The sequence below is a fragment of the Vulpes vulpes genome, chromosome X, assembly GCF_048418805.1.
Source record: "Vulpes vulpes isolate BD-2025 chromosome X, VulVul3, whole genome shotgun sequence".
Classification (NCBI taxonomy): domain Eukaryota; kingdom Metazoa; phylum Chordata; class Mammalia; order Carnivora; family Canidae; genus Vulpes; species Vulpes vulpes.
This window is the reverse complement of record NC_132796.1, coordinates 57,070,576-57,092,766: the sequence shown is the minus strand read 5'-3', so window position 1 is coordinate 57,092,766 and position 22,191 is coordinate 57,070,576. Positions and strand designations below refer to the sequence as shown.

Genomic DNA, 22,191 nt, shown 5'->3' with positions numbered 1-22,191 from the left:
TAGCCAGATGTTTCAAAAAGAGAAGAAAATAACCACAATGAATAAAATCACAAATGAGAGAGGGGAAATAATAGCCAACAACACAGAAATACAATTGTAAGAGAAAATGGTAAAAAATATACACATATATTCCAAATACTCAGGTAATCTGAAAAAAAAAGACAAATTCCTAGAAACATATAAACTACCAAAACTAAATCAGAAAGAAATATAAAATTTGAACGCACTGAAAATGAGCAAGGAAATTGAGTCACTAATCAAAAATCTCCCAAGAAAAAGAAGTCCAGTGCTAGATGGATTCACGGGGGAATTCTACCAAACATTTATATTTTTTTGTATATTTTTCATTGGAGTTCGATTTGCCAACATATAGTATAACACCTAGTGCTCATCCCATCAAGTGCCCCCCTTAGTGCCTGTCACCAGTCACCCCATCCCCCCGCCAACCTCCCCTTCCACTACCCTTTGTTCATTTCCCAGAGTTAGGAGTCTCTCATGTTCTGTCACCCTCACTGATATTTCCCACTTATTTTCTCTCCTTTTCCATATAATCCCTTTCACTATTTCTTATATTCCCTGAATGAATGAAATCATATAATGTTTGTCCTTCTCCAATTGACTTACTTCACTCACCATAATACTCTCAAGTTCCATCCACATTGAAGCAAATGGTGGGTATTCGTCCTTTCTGATAGCTGAGTAATATTCCATTGTAAACACATATACTATATCTTCTTTATCCATTCCTCTTTTGATGTGCACCGAGGCTCCTTCCACAGTTTGGATATTGTGGACATTGCTGCTATAAACATTGGGGTGCAGGTGTCCTGCCACTTCACCGCATCTGTATCTTTGGGGTAAATCCCCAGCAGTGCAATTGCCAGATCATAGCATAGATATATTTTCAACTCTGAGAAAGCTCCACACAGTTTTCGGCTGCACCAGTTCACATTCCCACCAACAGTGCAAGAGGGTTCCTCCTTCTCTGCATCCTCTCCAAAATTTTTGTTTCCTGTCTTGTTACTTTTCACCATTCTCACTGCTGTGAGGTGATATCTGATTGTGGTTTTGATGTTTATTTCCCTTATGGCAAGTGATGCGGAGCATTTTCTTATGTCCTTGTTGGCCATGTGTATATCTTATATGGTGAAATGCCTTTTCATGTCTTTTCCCCATTTCATGATTGGATTTTTTGTTTCTTGGATGTTAACTCTAATAAATTATTTATAGATTTGGATATTAGCCCTTTACCTGATAGGTGATTTGCAAATATCTTCTCCTGTTCTGTGGGTTGTCTTTTAGTTTTGTTGACTGTTTCTTTTGCTGTGCAGAAGCTTTTTATCTTACGTCTCAGTAATTCATTTTTGCTTTTGTTTCCCTTGCCTTCATAGATGTATATTGCAAGAAGTTGCTGTGGCCAAGTTCAAAAGGGTGTTGCCTGTGTTCTCCTCTAGGATTTGATGGATTCTTGTAACACATTAGGATCTTTCATCCATTTTGAGTTTATATTTCTGTCTGGTGTAAGAGAATGGTCTAGTTTCATTCTTCTGCACATGGCTGTCCAATCGTCCCAGCACCATTTATTGAAGAGACTATCCTTTTTCCAGTGAATAGGCTCTCCTGCTTTGTTGAGTATTAGTTGACCATAGAGTTGAGGGCCCATTTCTTGGTCCTGTTCCATCTATGTGTCTGTTTTTGTGCCAGTACCACAGTCTTGATGATCTTGATTATCATAGCTTTGTAGTACAACCTGAAATCCGGTATTGTGATGTCCCTGGCTCTGGTTTTCTTTTTCAATATTCCCCTGGGTATTTGGGGTCTTTTCTGATTCCACACAACTCTTAAGATTATTTGGTCCCACTATCTGACGAAAGTCCATGGTATTTTGATAGGGATTGCATTGAATGTATAAATTGTCCTGGGTAGCATAGATATTTTCACAATATTAATTCTTCCTATCCATGAGCATGGAATATTTTTCCATCTCTTTGTGTCTTCCTCAATATCTTTCAGAAGAGTTCTATAGTTTTTAGGGTATAAATCTTTTCCCATTTTGGTGAGGTTTATTCCTAGGTATCTCATGATTTGGGGTGCAATTGTAAATGGGACTCAGTCCTTAATTTCTCTTTCTTCAGTCTTAATGTTAGTGTATAGAAATGTCACTGATTGATTTCTGGGCATTGATTTTATATCCTACCACATTGCCGAGTTGCTGTATGAGTTCTAGCAATCTTGGGGTGGAGTCTTTGGGGTTTTCTATGTACAATATCATGTCATCTGCAAAGCGGGAGAGTTTGCCTTCTTCTTGGCCAATTTGAATGCCTTTTATTTATTTTTATTGTCTGATTGCTGAGGCTAGGATTTCTAGTACTGTGTTGAATAGCAGTGGTGAGAGTGGGCTTTTCTGTCGTGTTCCTGATCGTAGGGGAAAGGCTCCCAGTGTTTCCCCATTGAGAATGATATTGGCTGTGGGCTTTTCGTAGATGGCTTTTAAGATGCTAAGGAATGCTCCCTCTATCCCTACTCTGAAGAGTTTTGATCAGGAATGGATGCTGTATTTTGTAAAATGCTATTTCTGTATCTATTGAGAGGATCATATGGTTCTTCTTTTTACTCTTGTTGATATGATCTATCACGTTCATTGTTTTATGAGTGTTGAACCAAACTTGCATCCCAAGGAAAAATCCCACTTGGTCATGGTGAATAATATTCTTGATGTACCATTGGATCCTACTGGCTAGTGTTTTGTTGAGAATTTTTGCATTTTTGCTCAGCAGGGATATTGGTCTGTAATTTTCCTTTTTTGTGGGGTCTTTGGTTTTGGAATTAAGGTGATGCTGGCCTCATAAAACGAGTTTGGAAATATTCCATCCTTTTCTCTCTTTCGGAGCAGCTTTAGTAGAATAGGTATTGTTTCTTCATTAAATGTTTGATAGAATTCCCCTAGTATGCCATTTAGTCCTGGATTTTTGTGTCTTGGGAGGTTTTTGATGACTGCTTCAATTTCCTCCCTGGTTATTGGCCTCTTCAGGTTTTCTGTTTCCTCCTGTTCCAGTTTTGGTAGTTTTTGATTTTCTAGATATGCATCAATTTCTTCTAGATTGCCTAATTAATTAATGTGTAGCCGCCCATTATATGTTTTTAAAATCGTTTGTATTTCCTTGGAATCGGTTGTGGTCTCTCCTCCTTCATTCGTAATTTTATTAATTTGACTCTTCTTTCTTTTCCTTTTAATAAGGCTGGCTATTGGTTTCTCTATCTTATTAATTCTTTCAAAGAACCACATCCTTGTTTTGTTGATCTGTTCTACATTTCTTCTGGTCTCTATTCATTGAGTTCTACTCAAATCTTTATTAACTCTTTTCTTCTGCTTGATGTACAGTTTATTTTCTGTTCTTTCTCCAGTACCTGTAGGCACAAGGATAGCTTGAGTATTTCAGGTTTTTCCAATTTTTTGAGGGATGTTTGTATTTCAATGTATTTCCCTCTTAGGACTTCATTTGCTGTATCCCAAAGATTTTGAGCAGTTGTATCTTCATTTTTGTTTGTTTCCATGAATATTCTTAATTCTTCTCTAATTTCCTGATCAGTCCTTTCATCATTTAGCAGGATGGTCTTTAACCTCTACGTGTTTGAGTTTCTTCCAAACTTCTGTGATTGAGTTCAAGTTTCAAAGCATTGTGGTCTGAAAATATGCAGGGGACAATCCCAGTCTTTTGGTATTGGTTAATACCTGATTTGTGACCCAGTATGTGGTCTAGTCTGGAGAAAGCTCCACGTGCACTTGAGAAGAATGTGTATTTAGTTGCTTTCCAATGGAAAGTTCTGTATATATCTGTGAAATCCATCTGGTCCAATGTATCATTTCAAGCTCTTGTTTGTTTGGAGATGCTATGCTTAGAAGATCAGTCATTTGCCAAAAGTGCCAAGTAGAATTTTCCTAGTATTAGTATACTATTATCTAAGTATGTCTTTACTTTGGTTATTAACTGATTGACATACATAGAAACTCCCACATTAGAGGCATAAATATTCATTATTGCTAGGTCCTCTTGTTGGATAGATCCTTTAAGTATGATATGGTGTCCCTCTTTATCTCTTACTACAGTCTCTGGTATAAACTAATAATTTCTGATATGCAGATTGCTACCCCAGCTTTCTTTTGAGGACCATTTGAATGGTAAATTGTTCTCCAGCCTTTTATTTTCAGGCTGTAGGTGTCCTTCTGTCTAAAATGAGTCTCTTGTAGACAGCAAATAGGTCTTGCTTTTTATCCAATCTGAAACCCTGTGCCTTTTGATGGGATCATTTAGCCCATTCACATTCAGAGTTACTATTGAAAGGTATGAATTTAGAGTCATCGTAATGCCTATTCATTCCCTGTTTTTGTGGATTGTTTCTTTGGGCTTCCTCCTTCTTTTATAGGGACCCCTTAATATTTCTTGCAGAGCTGGTTTGGTGGTCACATATTGTTTCAGTTTCTGCCTATCTTGGAAGCACTTTCTCTCTCCTAATCGGATGAGTGCCTTGCTGGGTAGAGTATTCTTGGCTGCATGTTCTTCTCATTTAGGACCCTGAATATATATCCTGCCAGTCCCTTCTGGCCTGACAGATCTCTGTGGCCTGCTACTAATCTAATACTTCTCCCCATAAAGGTTAGGGATGTCTTGTCTCCTGCTGCTTCAAGGATCTTCTCTTTATCTTTGAAATTTGCAAGTTTCACTATTAAATGTCCAGGTGATGAATGGTTTGTATTGATTTGGGGGTGACCTCTCTATCCCCTGGATCTGAATGCCTGTTTCCCTCCCCAAATTAGGGTTTTTCTCAGCTATGATTTATTCAAATAAGCTTTTTGGCCTTCTGTCCCTCTTGGCATTCCCTAAAACTCCAATTAAACGTAGATTTATCCTTCTGAAGCTGTCATTTAATTCCCTTAACATTTCCTCATGGTCTTTTAATTGTTTTTCTCTTTTTCCTTAGCTTCCTTCCTTCCCATCAATTTGTCTTCTATGTGAATCACCCTTTCTTCTACCTCATTAACCCTCATCATTAGGACTTCTAGTTTGGATTGCATCACATTTAATTGATTTTTAATTTCTGCCTGATTAGAACTATATTCTGCAGTCATGAAGTCTCTTGAATTCTTTATGCTTTATTCCAGAGCTACCAGTAGCTTAATAATTGTGCTTCTGAGTTGTCATTCTAACATCGAACTGTAATCCATATTTTGTAACTCTGTGGGAGAGAGTACTGTTTCGGATTCTTTCTTTTGTGGTGAGTTCTTCTTTCTAGTCATTTTCCTCAGTGCAGAGTGGCTGTATGAGTGGGCTGAGTCAAGAATATCAAACACAACATAAGTCAACTTCACCCTAGATGATTCTTGTTAGAAGGGAAAACCCTTCTCTCTGGAGTGCTCCAGCTGTTCGCTCTTTAAATCTCAGGTCGAGATTAGGGAGCAGGATGGCGGAAGAGTAGGGTCCCAAGTCAACTGTCACAACCAAATTACCTAGATAACCTTCAAATCATCCTGAAAATCTACGAATTCGGCCTGAGATTTAAATAGAGAACAGCTGGAATGATACATAGAGAAGAGTTCACGCTTCTATCAAGGTAGGAAGACGGGGAAAAAAGAAATAAAGAAACAAAAGGCATCCAAGGGGGAGGGGCCCTGTGAGGAGCCGGGCTGAGGCTGGGGCAAGTGTCACCAGGATAGGAAAGCCTCCGCTGGAGAAGAAGGAGTTTCACCAATCTTCCCAGACAGGCGCTCATAGGGAGTTAGAACAGGATCCCAAGAGGAAGGGGATGCCCTCAAGCTCCCTGGGATACTAACAGAGCACCTTTTCCCCAAGAAAGCACGCCATACCCGGCGCCAAGCTCCCTAGCTCGGGCTGCAGCACGAGCCCGGCTGGACCAAGGAGCAGATCTGAGGAGCCCCGGTGGAGGCTCAGCGCGGAGGGGGCTGCGCGGCCGGGAGGGAAATCCAACAGCACAGGCCGGGAGCACAGGGCAATGTGGACACAGCCAAGGATGCGACCTCCCCCAGGACAGGCAGAGGCCAGGAGGGCCCAGGACAGCAAGGACGCTCCTGCCCCAATGTGGTCTATTCTGGAGAAAGTTCCATGTGCATTTGAGAATGTGTATTCAGTTGAGTTTGGATGTAAAGTTCTGTAGATATCTGTGAAATCCATCTGGTCCAGTGTATCATTTAAAGCTGTCGTTTCGGGATCCCTGGGTGGTGCAGCGGTTTAGCGCCTGCCTTTGGCCCAAGGCGTGATCCTGGAGACCCGGGATCGAATCCCACATCGGGCTCCCTGCATGGAGCCTGCTTCTCCCTCTGCCTATGTCTCTGCCTCTCTCTCTCTCTCTCTGTGATGACTATCATAAATAAATAAAATTTAAAAAAATAAAGCTGTCGTTTCTTTGGAGATGTTGTGCTTAGAAGACCTATCGAGGGAAGAAAGAGCTGGATTGAAGTCACCAAGTATAAGTGTATTATTATTAATTGATTTAAATATTTGGGAGCTCCCACATTCAGGGCATATATATTGAGGATTGTTAAGTCCTCTTGTTGGATAGATCCTTTAAGTATGATATAGTGTCCCTCTTCATCTCTCACTACAGTTTTCGGGGTAAATGTTAGTTTACCTCATATGAGGATGGCTACCCGTGCTTTCTTTTGAGGACCATTTGAATGGTAAATGGTTCTCCAACCTTTTATTTTCAGGCCGTAGGTGTCCTTCTGTCTAAAATGAGTCTCTTGAAGACAGCAAATAGGTGGGTCCTGCATTTTTATTCAATCTGAAACCCTGCGCCTTTTGATGGGGTCATTAAGCCCGTTCACGTTCAGAGTTACTATTGACAGATATGAGTTTAGTGTCATCATGATGTCTATTCAGTCCTTGTTTTTGTAGATTGTTCCACTGAACTTCTTAAAGGGGAATTTTAAGAGTCCCCCTTAAAGTTTCTTGCAGAGCTGGTTTGGAGGTCACATATTTTTTCAGTTCCTGCCTGTCTTGGAAGCTCTTTATCTCTCCTTCCATTTTGAATGAGAGCCTTGCTGGATAAAGTATTCTTGGTTGCATGTTCTTTTCATTTAGGACCCTGAATATATCCTGCCAGCCCTTTCTGGCCTGCCAGGTCTCTGTGGAGAGGTCTGCTGTTACCCTAATACTCTTCCCCATAAGGGTTATGGATCTCTTGTCTCTTGCTGCTTTAAGGATCTTGTCTTTATCTTTGGAATTTGCAAGCTTCACTATTAAATGTCAAGGTGTTGAGCGGTTTTTATTGATTTTAGGGGGGGGGGGTCTCTCTATTTCCTGGATCTGAATGCCTGTTTCCCTTCCCAGATTAGGAAAGTTTTCAGCTAGGATTTGTTCAAATACATATTCTGGCCCTCTGTCCCTTTTGGCGCCCTCGGGAACCCCAATTAAATGTAGGATTTTCTCCTCAGGCTGTCGTTTATTTCCCTTAATCTGTCTTCATGGTATTTTAATTGTCTGTCTCTTTTTTCCTCAGTATCCCTTTTTGCCATCAACTTGTCTTCTATGTCAATCACTCGTTCTTCCACCGTGTTAACCCTCGTCGTTAGGACTTCTAGTTTCAATTGCATCTCATTCAATTGATTTTTAATTTCTGCCTCATTGGATCTAAATTCTGCAGTCATGATGTCTCTTGAGTCCTTTATGCTTTTTTCTAGAGCCACCAGTAGCTGTATGATAGTGCTTCTGAATTGGCTTTCTGACATTGAATTGTAATCCAGGTTTTGTAACTCTGTGGGAGAGAGGACTGTTTCTGATTCTTTCTTTTGAGGTGAGGTTTTCCCTCTAGTCGTTTTGCTCAGTGCAGAGTGGCCAAAAACAATTTGTATTGGGAAAAAGAGAGAAAGAGAGAGAAAGAAGGAAAGAAAAGAGAAAAAGAAAAAAGAAAAAGAAGAAAAAAAGGAAAAAAGAGAATAAAAAGAGAAATAAAAGAAAGAAAGGTGAAAAAAGGGGTGGGGGAAGGAATCAGAAATCAAAAAGAAAGAAAAACAAAAACACAAAAAACAAGGGGGGAGTATCTTCTGATTCTGTATGTTTTAAGTCCCTTGACTTCCCCTGGAACTGGTCCGTCTAGCTGGTCTTCTGGGGGAGGGGCCTGCTGTGCTGATTTTCAGGTGTTAGCACTTGGGGGAGCTGCTCTGCCCCCTGCCTAGTGCAGGGCTCAGTGGGGGTTGTTTACCCCGTGAGGCCCTAGGAGGAACAACCACAGTGGCTAAGGCAGCTCTGGAAACCTGGATTCAGCCTTAAGGGGGACTCTTAAAATTCCCCTTTAAGAAGAAGTCCAGTGGTGCTAAACCGCTGCGCCACCGGGGCTGCCCTCATTGTGGTTTTGATTTGTATTTCCCTGATGGCAAGTGATGCAGAGCATTTTCTCATATGCGTGTTGGCCATGTCTATGTCTTCCTCTGTGACATTTCTCTTCATGTCTTTTGCCCATTTCATGATTGGATTCTTTGTTTCTTTGGTGTTGAGTTTCATAAGTACTTTATAGATCTTGGAAACTAACCCTTTATCTGATACGACATTTGCAAATATCTTCTCCCATTCTGTAGGTTGTCTTTGAGTTTTGTTGACTGTATCCTTTGCTGTGCAAAAGCTTCTTATCTTGATGAAGTCCCAATAGTTCATTTTTGCTTTTGTTTCTTTTGCCTTCGTGGATTTATCTTGCAAGAAGTTACTGTGGCTGAGTTCAAAAAGGGTGCTGCCTATGTTCTCCCCTAGGATTTTAATGGAATCTTGTCTCACATTTAGATCTTTCATCCATTTTATCTTTGTGTATGGTGCAAGAGAGTGGTCTAGTTTCATTCTTCTGCACGTGGATGTCCAATTTTCCCAGCACCATTTATTGATGAGACTGTCTTCCTTCCACTGGATAGTCTTTCCTCCTTTATCAAATATTAGTTGACCATAAAGATGAGGGTCCACTTCTGGATTCTCTATTCTGTTCCATTGATCTATGTGTCTGTTTTTGTGCCAGTACCACACTGTCTTGATGACCACAGCTTTGTAGTACAACCTGAAATCTGGCATTTTGATGACCCCAGATATGGTTTTCTTTCTTAAAATTCCCCTGGCTATTCGGGGTCTTTTCTGATTCCACACAAATCTTAAAATAATTTGTTCTAACTCTCTGAAGAAAGTCCATGGTATTTTGATAGGGATTGCATTAAATGTGTAAATTGCCCTGGGTAACATTGACATTTTCACAATATTAATTCTGCCAATCCATGAGCATGGAATATTTTTCCATCTCTTTGTGTCTTCCTCAATTTCTTTTAGAAGTGTTCTATAGTTTTTAAGGTATACATCCTTTACCTCTTTGGTTAGGTTTATTCCTAGGTATCTTATGCTTTTAGGTGCAATTGTAAATGGGATTGACTCCTTGATTTCTCTTTCTTCAGCCTCATTGTTAGTGTATAGAAATGCCATTGATTTCTGGGCATTGATTTTGTATCCTGCCACGCTACCAAATTGCTGTATGAGTTCTAGCAATCTTCGGGTAGAGGCCTTTGGGTTTCCTATGTAGAGTATCATGTCATCAGCGAAGAGGGAGAGTTGGCCAACATGCACATGAGAAAATGCTCTGCATCACTTGCCATCAGGGAAATACAAATCAAAACCACAATGAGGTACCACCTCACACCAGTGAGAATGGGGAAAATTAACAAGGCAGGAAACCACAAATGTTGGAGAGGATGCGTGGAAAAGGGAACCCTCTTACACTGTTGGTGGGAATGTGAACTGGTGCAGTCACTCTGGAAAACTGTATGAAGGTTCCTCAAAGAGTTAAAAATAGACCTGCCCTAGACCCAGCAATTGCAATGTTGGGGATTTACCCCAAAGATACAGATGCAATGAAACGCTGGGCCACTGCACCCCGATGTTTATAGCAGCAATGTCCACAATAGCCAAACTGTGGAAGGATCCTTTGTGTCCATCAAAAGATGAATGGATAAAAAAAATGTGGTTTATGTATACAATGGAAAATTACTCAGCCATTAGAAATGACAAATACCCACCATTTGCTTCAACGTGGATGGAACTGGAGGGTATTATGCTGAGTGAAATAAGTCAGTTGGAGAAGTACAAACATTGTATGTTCTCATTCATTTGTGGGATATAAATAATAGTGAAAGGGAATATAAGGGAAGGGAGAGGAAATGTGTGGGAAATGTCAGAAAGGGAGACAGAACATAAGGACTCCTAACTCTGGGAAATGAACTAGGGGTGGTGGAAGGGGAGGAGGGCGGGGGATGGGGTGAATGGGTGACGGGCACTGAGGGGGTACTTGACGGGATGAGCACTGGGTGTTATTCTGTATGTTGGCAAATTGAACACCAATAAAAAATAAATTTATTATTAAAAAATATAAATAAATAAATAAATAACATATGGAATTGTGATAACTCCAACATTTTTTTTTTTTTTTTGCAAATTTGCTGTAGTATTTGGGATCTTCTGTGGCTCCATACAAATTTTAGGACTTTTTTGGTAGTTCTGAGAAAAATGTTGTTGGTATTTTGATAGTGATTACATTGAATCTGTAAAGTGCTTTAGGCAGCATAGGCATTTTTAACAATATTTATTCTTCCAGTCCATGAGTATAGACTCATTTGTTTCTAACAAATAGACTATTTGTTTCTCTCATCTTCAATTTCTTTTATCAATGTTTTAGAGTTTTCAGAGTACAGGTCTTTCTTCCTCGATATTTTATTATTTTGAGTGCAGTTATAAATTGATTATTTTCTTAATTTATCTTTCTTCTGCCTCATCATTACTGTAGAGAAATTGAACAGATTTCTGTATATTGACTTTGTATGCCGTGACCTTGCTGAATTCATTTATCACTTCTAGTAGTGTTTTTGGTGGAGTCTTTAGGGTTTTCTACATATAGTATCATGTTATCTACACATAGTGAAAATTATGCTTCTTCCTTACCAATTTGGGTGCTTTTTATTTCTTTTTCTTTTCTGATTGCTATGGCTAGGACTTCCAGTACTATGCTGAATAAAAAAGTGCCACAGCCCTCCTGGGTATTTGGGAGAAGCCAGTCAGTTAGGTGAGCCAGCTCTGGAGCTCCCTTTACCCTAGAGCTCGGCAATGGAAGGAGGTGGCTTCGCCCTGTTCCATTCAGGAGAGGTGGTGCCTGGAGGTGTGGGTCCAGCAGCACAGAGCCCCGGATCCCAGGGCACCCAAGTGGACAAAGCCAGGGATCCTGCATTCCCCCTGGTACAGATAGAAGTGGAAAGGGCACAGGAAAGCAAGAACTCTCCTGCCGCTAGGTACCCCACAAGCTGTGCATGTCTGTGCACCCGCACCTGCCCCCAGAGCATCAAGGCCAGTGCAGACTGGGAGACTATGGTTACTTACTTACAGGCAGCTAGGCGCCAGAGCTGAAAATTTGGCCACCGCCATTCTTTTTTCTTTCCTCTGTTTCACCTTGTGCCTCAGAGACGCTGGGCCTCTAGAGAAAAAAGGCCTCACAGGATAAAAAGCCCAAACTGAGCCTATCTGGCAAGGGGCAGGGCATCTTCACCCAGGCAGAGATACCTGAGAAACAGTGCAGCAGATTCCTACCCCAGAAGAACTGATGGAAGTACAGCGAAAAGCAAGTTTACTTAACAAGCGCACTAAAAAGTTCCAGAATGGAGCAAAAATATTATATAGATTGAGGGTCCTTTTTTTAAATATTATGACTCATTTTTACATCACGCTAAAAATTTCCAATATATTTTCTCTTTTCTCATGTTAAATACAATATTTGACCAGCTCTTCATTTTTAAGTTTCTTCCTTTTTGACTTTTATAGTTCTACAATTACATGTCTTAGATATATTTTACACTTATGAATTCCCTTCGATGTATTTGATTTCATTGTGGTAGATATACAAGATATGGGTATTTGTTTTTTTCTTTTTTCTTTGTTCTGCCTCATTTTGTGTTACAATAGTGGACGTTAATAGCTTTTTTTTTTTTTTCGTTAATAGCTTTTAAAACATAACCAACATACACCCAGAGCCAAGTGGAACACCGTGTTGGTTCATTCCGAGATTATATTCTCTCTTCCTTCCTATTCTGCCCCCCTCTTTTATCTTGTTTATGTTTTGATGGTCAATGTTGGGGATTTATATAAGTATTGCTGATTTATATAAATTTGGTATGGAGCATCTTCTAACATAAAGAACAAAATACCCCCAGAAACAAGAGGATCAACCACTAGGACCACTCAGGTAGACTACATTCTCTCTCCACAACAACTTCCTCACCAACTCTATCCCCATCTTTTTTATTTTTCCTCTTTTCTTTCCTTTTTTTCTTTTTCTTTTTTCTTCTTTGTTTTTGTTTTTTTGCTTTTTAGTTTTACTACTTTGTTTTAAAATTGATTTATCATTTTAGTGGCCCTTTAGTTTTATTTTGTTCTGTTCTTTTTTTATTTTTCTACTCTCTGACCTCTTCAGAATCATATAGGGTGTATTTGCTTAGGTCATGGTTGACATTTTTTACTCAGCCGCCTCATACAGCCACTCTGCACTGGACAAAATGACAAGGAAGAATTCAAAAAAAAAAAATAACTGGAAGCAATACTCCCTGCCACAGAGTTGCAGAATTTGGATTTCAATATGATGTCAGAAAGTCAATTCAGAAGTACAATTATAAACATACCAGATGGCTCTGGAAAAAAAAAAAACGCAAAGCACTCTAGAGACATCGTTACTGCAGAATTGAGATCTAAATAGGCCGAAATTTAAAATGGATTAAATTAGATGCAACCCCAACTGGATGTTCTAATGGCTAAGGTTAATTAGGCAGAAGAGAGAATGAGTGACATAGAAGAGAAGTTGATGGTAAGAAAGGAAGCTGAGGAAAAAGGGGAAAAATAATTAAGAACCCATGAGGAAAGACTTGGGGAAATAATTGATAGATTGAGAAGGAAGAATATACATCTATGTGGGATTCCAGGAGAGGCTAGAAAGAGAGGACCACAAAGTATATTTGAAAATATCATAGGGAACGTACCAATTCTGAGGAAGAAAACAGGCATTCAGTTCCATCAGAGAGGAGCCCTCAAAAAATCAAGAAAAAGCATTCAGCATGTCAACATTTAATAGTGAAACTTGCAAATTTCAAACAGAAAGAGAAAATCCTTAAAGAAGCAAGAGACAAGAGACTCTTAGCTTATAAGGGGAGAATTATCAGATGAATAGAAGACCTCTCCACAGAGACCTGGCAGGCCAGAAAGGGCTGGCATGATATAGACAGGGTAGTAAAAGAGAAAAATATGCAGCCACAAATACTTTATCTACCAAGGCTGTCATTCAGAATAGAAGGAGAGTTAAAAAACACTTCCAGAATAGACAGAAACTGAAAGAATATGTGTCCACCAAACCAGCTCTGCAAGAAATACTAAGGGGACTCTGAAAAAGAAAGAGGGAGCTCAAAGAAATAATCCACAAAACAGGGACTAAACTGGTAATACGATGACACTAAATTCATATCTTTCAATAGTTACTCTGAACGCAAAAGGGCTAAACTATCCCATCAAAAGATGCAGAGTATTGAACTGGATAAAAAGCAAGACCCATCTATATGCTGTGTACAAGAGACTCATTTTAGACTTGAGGACACTTCTAGCCTCAAAATGAATGGGTGTAGAACTACTTACCATTCAAATGGTCCTCAAAAGAAAGCTGGGGTAGCCATCCTCATATCAGATATTTAAAGTTTATCCCAAAGACTGTAGTAAGAGATGAAGAGGTACACTATATCATACTTAAACAGTCTATCCCACAAGAAGATCTAACAATCATGAATATTTATGCCCCTAATGTGGGAGCTTTCAAATATGTCAATCAATTAATAACCAAAGAAAAGAGACACTTAAATAATAATACACTAAAAGTAGGAGACCTCAACACCGCACTATCATCAAATGACAGATTTTCTAAGCAGAATATTGCCAAAGAAACAAGGGCCTTAAATGGTAAACTGGACCAAACAGATTTCACAGATATATACAGAACTTTCTATACAAACACAAGTGAATACACATTTTTCTCAAGTGCAAATGGAACTTTCTCCAGAATACACCACATACTGGGTTACAAATAAGGTCTTAACAGATACCAAAAAATTGGGATTGTCCCCTGCATATTCTCAGACCACAATGCTTTGAAGCTAGGATTCAATCACAAGAAGAAATTTGGAAGAAACCCAAACACATGGAGGTTAAATCCTACTAAAAGATGCATGGGTCAACCAGGAAATTAGAGAATAATTTTAAACGATTCATGGAAACTAATGCAAATGAAGATACAACCATTCAAAAGCTTTGTGATATAGCAAAGGCGGTCCTAAGCGGGATATATATTGCAATACAAGCTTCCCTCAAGACATTGGAAAAAACTCAAATACAAGCTAACCTCACACCTAAAGGAACTGGAGAAAGAACAACAAGTAAAGCCTACACCAAATAGAAAGGAGATAATAAAGACTTGAGCAGAATTCAATGAAAAACAGACCAGAAGAACTGTAGAACAGATCAACAAAACCAGGAAGTGGTTCTCTGAAAGAATTAATAAGAGAGGCAAACCACTAGCCAGACTATGAAAACAAAATGTGAAAAACTCAAATTAATAATATCACAAATGAAAGAGGACATATCACAACCAATACCAAGGAAATACAAATGATTTTAAAAACATTATGAACAGCTGTATGCTAACAAATTAGGCAATCTAGAAGAAATGGATGCATTTCTGGAAAACCACAAATTACCAAAACTGGAACAGGAAGAAATAGAAAACCTGAACAGGCCAATAACCAGCGAGGAAATTGAAGCAGTCATCAAAAACCTCCCAAGACACAAAAGTCCAGGGCCAGATGGATTCTCAGGGGAAATCTATCAAACGTTTACAGAAGAAATATTACCTATGCTATTAAAGCAGTTTTGAAAGACTGAAAGGGACACAATACTTCCAAATTTGTTTTATGAGGCCAGCTTCACCTTGATTCCAAAACCAGACAAAGACTCCATGAAAAAGGAGAATTATAGACCAATACCCCAGATAAACAGGTATGCAAAAATTCTTAACAAGATACTAGCCAATAGGATCCAACAATACATTAAGAAGATTATTCGCCATGACCAAGTGGGATTTATCCCCAGGATGCAAGGGTGGTTCAACACTGGTAAAACAATCAAAGTGATGGATCACATTAATAATAGAAGGTACAGAAAACATAAGATCCTCCCAATTGATGCAGAAAAAGAATTTGACAAAATAGAGTATTGTTTCTTGATTAAAACTCTCCACAATGTAGGTATAGAGGGAACATAGCTCAATATCCTAAAAGCCATCTATGAAAGCCCACAGTGAATATCATTCTTAATAGCGGAAAATTGAGAGCTTTTTCCCTTAAGGCCAAGGACACACCAGAGATGTCCACTTTTACCAGTGTTGTTCAACATAATATTAGAAATTCTAGCCTCAGAAATCAGACAACAAAAAGAAATAAAAGCATTCAAATTGGCAAAGAAGAAGTCAATCTCTCCCTCTTCACCGATGACATGATACTGTACATAGAAAACCCAAAAGACTCCACCCTAAGATTGCTATAAGTCATACAGCAATTCAGGAATTGGCAAGATACAAAAATAAATGCACAGAAATCAGTGGCATTTCTATATACTAACAATGTGACTGAACAAAGAGAAATTGAGGAGTCAGTCCCATTTACAATTGCATGCAAAACCATAAGATACCTAGGAATAAACTTAACCAAAGAGGTAAAGGATCTATACCCTAAAAACTACAGAACACTTCTGAAAGAAATTGAGGAAGACATAGATGGAGAAACATTCCATGCTTATGGATTGGAAGAATAAATATTGTGAAAATGTCTAGGCTACCCAGGGCAATATACACATTTAATGCAATCCCTATCAATATACCATGGACTTTCTTCAGAGAGTTGGAACAAATAATCTTAAGATTTGTATGCAATCAAAAAGACCCCAAATAGCCAGAGGAACATTGAAAGAGAAAACCAATTCTGGGGGCATCACAGTGTCTGATGTCAAGCTGTATTACAAAGCTGTGATCCTTAAGACAGTGTGGTACAGGCACAAAAAAGACACAGATCAATGGAACAGAATAGAGAACCCAGAAATGGTTCCTCAACTCTATGGTTAACTAATATTCGACAAAGCAGGAAAGACTATCCACTGGAAGAACAATCTCTTCAATAAATGGTGCTGGGAAAATTGAATAGCCACATGCAGAGGAATTAAACTAGATCATTCTCTTATACCATATACAAAGATAAACTCAAAATGGGTGAAATATCTAAATGTGAGAGAAGAATCAATCAAAATCTTACATGAGTTGGAAATATCAGAGAGGGTGACAGACGTGAGAGACTCCTAACTCCAGGAAATGAACTAGGGGTAACAGAAGGGGAGGTGGGCCGGGGATGGGGTGACTGGGTGACGGGCACTGAGGGGGGCACTTGACGAGATGAGCACTGGGTGTTATGCTATATGTTGGCAAATTGAACTCCAATGAAAAAATATACAAAATAAAATAAAATAAAAAATAAAAAATAAAAAATAAATCCTAGAGGATTTTGAACCTTCGCCACAGTAACTTCTTGCAGGATACAGCTTTAAAGGCAAAGGAAACAAAAGCAAAAATGAACAATTGGGACTTAATCAGGATAAAAAGCTTCTGCACAGCAAAAGACATAGTCAATAATAATAAAAGACAGGATGGAAGAAGATATTTGCAAATGACATATCAGATAAAAGGCTAGTATCCAAGATCTATAAAGAATTTATTAAACTCAACACCCAAGAAACAAACAATCCAGTCATGAAATGGGAAGAAGACATGAGCAGACATTTCACCAAAGAAGACCTATGCATGGCCAACAAGCACATGAGAAAATGCTACACATCACTGGCCATCAGGGAAATACAAATCAAAACCATAATGAGATACCACCTCACACCAGTGAGAATGGTGAAAATTAACAAGACAGGAAACATCAAATGGTAGAGAAGATGTGGAGCAAGGGGAACCCTCCTGCATGTTGGTGGGAATGCAAATTGGTACAGCTACTCTGGAAAACAGTGTGGAGGCTCCTCAAAAACTTAAAAATAGAACTACCGTATGACCCAGCAATTGCACTACTGGGTATCTACCCCAAAGATACAGATGTAGTGAAATGCTGGGATACCTGCACCCCATTGTTCATAGCAGGAACGTCCACAATAGTCAAACTGTGGAAGGAACCATGATGCCCTTTGACAGATGAATGGATAAAGGACATGTGGTCTATGTATACAACGGAATATTACTCAGCCATTAGAAAGGATGAATATTCACCATTTGCTTTGATGTCGATGGAACTGAAGAGTATTATGCTGAATGAAATAAGTCAATAGGAGAAAGACCATCATCTTATGGTTTCACTCATATGGCTAATATAAGAAATAGTTAAAAGGATTATAATGGAAAGGAGGGGAACTGAGTAGGAAAAAATAGACAGGGAGACAAAACATGAGAGACTCCTAACTCTGGGAAACAAAGGGCTGCAGAAAGGAAGGTAGGCAGGAGGTTGGGGTAACTGGTTGACGGGCACTGAGGAGGGCACTTGATGGGATGAGCACTGGGTGTTATACTACATGTTGGCAAATCGAAGTTAAATAAAATCGAATGAAAAAAATAAACGAAAAAAATAAAAGTGGTGAGAGTAGACATCTTTATCTTGTTCTTAACTTTATGGGAGAAGGTCCCAGTTTGTCATCATTGATTATGATTAAAATCTATTTTAAATCCTTGATGTTCAATGCACTGGATAACATGTGGCCATGAGTAACTCGAAGGTGGCTAGTGTAATTGAAGGACAGAATTATTTTATTTTATTTTATTTTATTTTATTTTATTTTATTTTATTTTATTTTATTTATTTTTTTATTAATTTACAGTTTAGTTTAAATAACCACACATGGCTAGTGGCTACCATATTGAACAGCAAGAATAATGTAGGGATGTTGACTTCAATGATCTGTACAATCTGTCCTAGGTGGTCTATGCTATTCTGTTCAACAGGTTTCATTCAAACTTATCTGAAATTGTTAATGTACCCTGACCTCTCCAGAAATGATAATCCAGATTTCTTTGTACTCATGGGGTAGACCTGAGGCAGGAAGAGGGAAAGTGTTCAAAGCCATATTTTCACAGCTAGATTGGTTTTTTATTTTTTATTTAATTTCAATTTAGTTAACATATAGTGTATTATTAATTTCAGAGGCAGAATTTAGTGATTCATCAATTGCATAGAACACCCAGTGCTTATTACATCAAGTTCCCCCTTTTTATTTACTTTTTTTATTTAAATTCAATTTGCCAACATACTGTATAACACCCAATGCTCATCCCATCAAGTGCCCTCCTCAGTGCCCATCACCCAGTTACCCCATCCTCCAATCCACCTCCCCTTCCACAACCATTTGTTTATTTCCCAGAGTTACGAGTCTCTCATGGTTTGCCTCCCTCTCTAATTTTTCCCACTCACTTCCCCTCCTTTCCCTTATAATTGCTTTCATTATTTCTTATATTTCACATATGAGTGAAATCATGTGGTATTTAGACTGATTTTTTATTGTATCTGAGTTTCCATAAGCTCAAATGAAAGGATGAATCAAGGGTATCCCAGTCTTTGTGAATGAACGTACATGTGTGTATATCAGTGTGCTATGAGTATAGTAACACTTTATCTTCCCTTCAAAAGTGTCATTACTATTGATTGTGAAACAATTTCAGTTCTGGAAGGAAAAATATGATTCCTCTTGATTTAGTGGTAAAATGAATACATCTTGAGACAGTCTCTCTCTCTCTCTGGCTTCAGTTTCCTCATCTGAAATATAAGAGAGTTGGACTAGATTTATTTATTTGACATACCAAATAAGTCAGTAAGCTAACAGCTTGGGACAAAATCATTAATTAGACCTGTGATACCCTCGGGAATTCAATTGAATAAAAAGTCTGAACAAAATGATTTTAAGGTCAGTTTTCAGCTCTGTGAGCCCATGTAAGCTATGAATCTTCTGGCTCATAGTTAATGTATGAATGTCATATGAATGAAAATCCTTCTCCAAAGTCTTACTTCACTAAGAGAGAGCCCCCATCCAATTACATGTTATTTCCCCTCTTCCTTACCATTCCCTACTTGATCTTTTCCAACTCAGTAGTAAGGTAAGAACTGAAAGAGTCTGGGAAAATGGGAACGAATAGTGAGAAAGCAGCAGAGAGGCAACAGTTTGAGCATTTTACCATATCCTGAGACGACAGATGCTATATTATGTGATGAAGATAACAGAAAGGAGGATAAAAGATGGAAATGTGAAGGAAGAAGATAAGTAATATGCTCTCAATTATATCAAACATGGTATAAATTGATGCAGCTATACAGGGCAAAGACCCAAATGGGTATGGGTGGGGCACTGTCCTTCCCATCACTCAGGAAGCAGAGAAGGAGTTAAGGAAAGAGATAAGTAGGGGAGCACACAGAATCATCACAGGGCATCCCCTCTCTGTCACAGCTATTGTGGTCCTATCTTGAAGATCAAATATATAACCCCTCTCTCTTTTCTTCCTTACCTGAGTATAAACTTCTTTTCCACCATAGCTCAAGATGACTGTAAAAGTCCAGTCTAGAAGGGAAGTGACAACTCATCCTCTGCCTCCCTTATTACCTTTTCCCTTGGTCTCTAAGAATCCAAACTCAGCTGAAGAAATTCCAGTTATACTGTCACTTTAGTTAGTAAAACTCCCCAGGGGAGGATTAAAGAGTCTGGTCTTGGATCCAAATATTATCTCCCCCTTAAATTTACTTGGATGGCCTTTTCCTCCATCAACCACCAAAACTAAGAATTCTATGAAACAAAAAGAAGATTTCAAAATTCTTAGTTCCCTGGCCCCAGGTTTCCTGTAATATAATTCAGGTACCTACAGATGCAAAGTTTGGGTAAATGTCTTTGTTTCTGGAGCAAGTAGCAAGCCAGTGGGCTATATTGCTGGGCTCATGTTTTACTGAGTACCTAATTAATTATTAATTAGTAGTTATGGGACCATGTTTAAAAGGTGTTAAAATGAACTTACTTATACCCATCCCCATATAGTCCACCTTTATTTAACTCTATATAATTGATGTAATCAACTCACACCAAGGTCTCATCCATTTTGTTCATAACATCAAGGTGCTACCCCAAGTTCCAATCAAGACTTAGCAGACTGCTATATCCTTATTCTCCAGGAGACAGAGAATCTCATTATTCCAACACCCCAGAGCCTAGCCAAAATCTATGAGTATTTACCTGCCTTCCAAACTCCTAACACAGGACCACTGACAGCAAGCCCACTGATTCCAGGTCATTCCCGGTGTGACAGAAACAAAACTACCTTTAATCTAGTGGAGGCAATGTCTGTTATGGGGATTTTGTGAAATGAAACTCAAACTAAGAAAATTATTTTCCAGAACATAAGGCACCAAAAAGAAAAAGGCTCTTTAGAATGTGGATAGAGCCACAAGTGTAATAAAGGAAAGAGAGACATAGAAAGGGGGGGGTGAAATTTCTTTTGCCTAAAATCAAGTTTCACATAATGGCAGTTAGATTAGCATATACTGGTAAGATTGTCTTTCTCCACCTACAAATACTCTAACCATAAAAATTAGAGAGAACTAAGCTGAACAGAGTATACTCATTCCTGCTTCCTATCTCAGAGCAGCTACAAGATTTCCTGAGGATTATGTTGCTGGAGCTAGGCATAAAAGCTTATTTATATACACAACAACTTGCAAGTCTCCAGTTTCTATTCTTCCTCCTTCGCTCTACCCTTCCCTCCCCCACTTTGCACCAGAAAAGTCAAACAGGCGTGCTTTACAGTTTGAGGACTAATCTGAAAAGCGGAAGAAGAATCTGTACACTGGCTAGCAGATGTGCCCTGGCCTCTTTCTTCTTGAAAATTGCAGCAACTCATCTTTTCAAAGAAGCTTGCCTAAAGAACAGGCACTCTGTAAATGGAGTGTGCTTTGAGGCCCTTCAGGGTATTCAGATTCACTGTACAGATCACCAAGAAGTTTAGCTCTACAAGGGACGGGTAGATTGGATTTAATGAAGACTTGGAGCTTGCTTCTCAGAATAAATGCAAAAGGACCCCAAACTCTCAATCTTGAAGGTAGCAGGTAAGATTTGATGTTTCAATTGCTATGACTAAAACAGTATGTAGTAAAATTCTGCTATTGGCAGATTTTAGCAAATTCCCAGAAGTTTAGGGATATCTAATCTGCCTTGCCTGCTTTCAATTAGGCTGCTACCATGAATTCTCTCTCCTTTATTTATTGGCCAGATATTTGATAATCTAATCAATCTGTCAACAATTATTGCTCAGTGCTTCTGCTAGGGGCTCGATGTGGCAAAATATAGAGGGGACACTACCCAAGCCTCCAGCACCTTCACAATTAAGTTAGAGATATAAGACATACTTTAGAATCCTATTTTAAGGGCCCAGTGAGATTTCTCTAATCTGTTGTGATGGTGTCCTTCATTGTGGAAAGAAAATAGTGACAGATAAAAGTTAAACAAATAGTGAAGAATGACCTGGTATATTTACAAAGTACTTTCACATTCATTATCCTCCTTGAACCTCTCAACATCCTGCATTTTATACAGAGTAAGTATGACTATCCCTGTTTTGCAAATAAGGAAATAGAGGCATTAACAAATTTTCTAACAAACACCATACAACTAGAAATCGACAAGTTGTAACTAGCTACTGCAAATAGATAGCTCTCACAACTATAAATGAATATAAGGAAATTGCATGATCTATTCAATAACTTAGACATATCTGACATAGACCAGGTTTACGCAGAGCCAATACTTCATACATTTCGGTCAAAATCTTTGGCCAGGAGCATAATTATACTTAGCAGCAAAGCAGCTCTTTTCAAGGGTAAACAAATGGATTGGTGAGTACCATCCCTAGAGAAAAGAGGGAAAATCCTTAAATTTAGTAGTTCAGTGCTCTGATTGTTTTGAAGACTAGAAAAAGGCCATGACATCATGTATTTATGTACTGAGTATTCTA

The 22,191-nt window shown here is 38.8% G+C and overlaps 1 protein-coding gene across 1 annotated transcript in view; it reads left to right on the top strand.

Moving 5' to 3' along the window:
• The first annotated feature begins 21,178 nt into the window (after positions 1–21,178).
• Positions 21,179–22,191, top strand: part of CYSLTR1 (cysteinyl leukotriene receptor 1) — a 34,158-nt gene continuing 33,145 nt past the window's right edge. The window contains exon 1 of the mRNA XM_025985016.2: positions 21,179–21,286. The gene's annotated coding sequence lies outside the window, so the exon portion shown is untranslated. The remainder of the gene's footprint in view (positions 21,287–22,191) is intronic.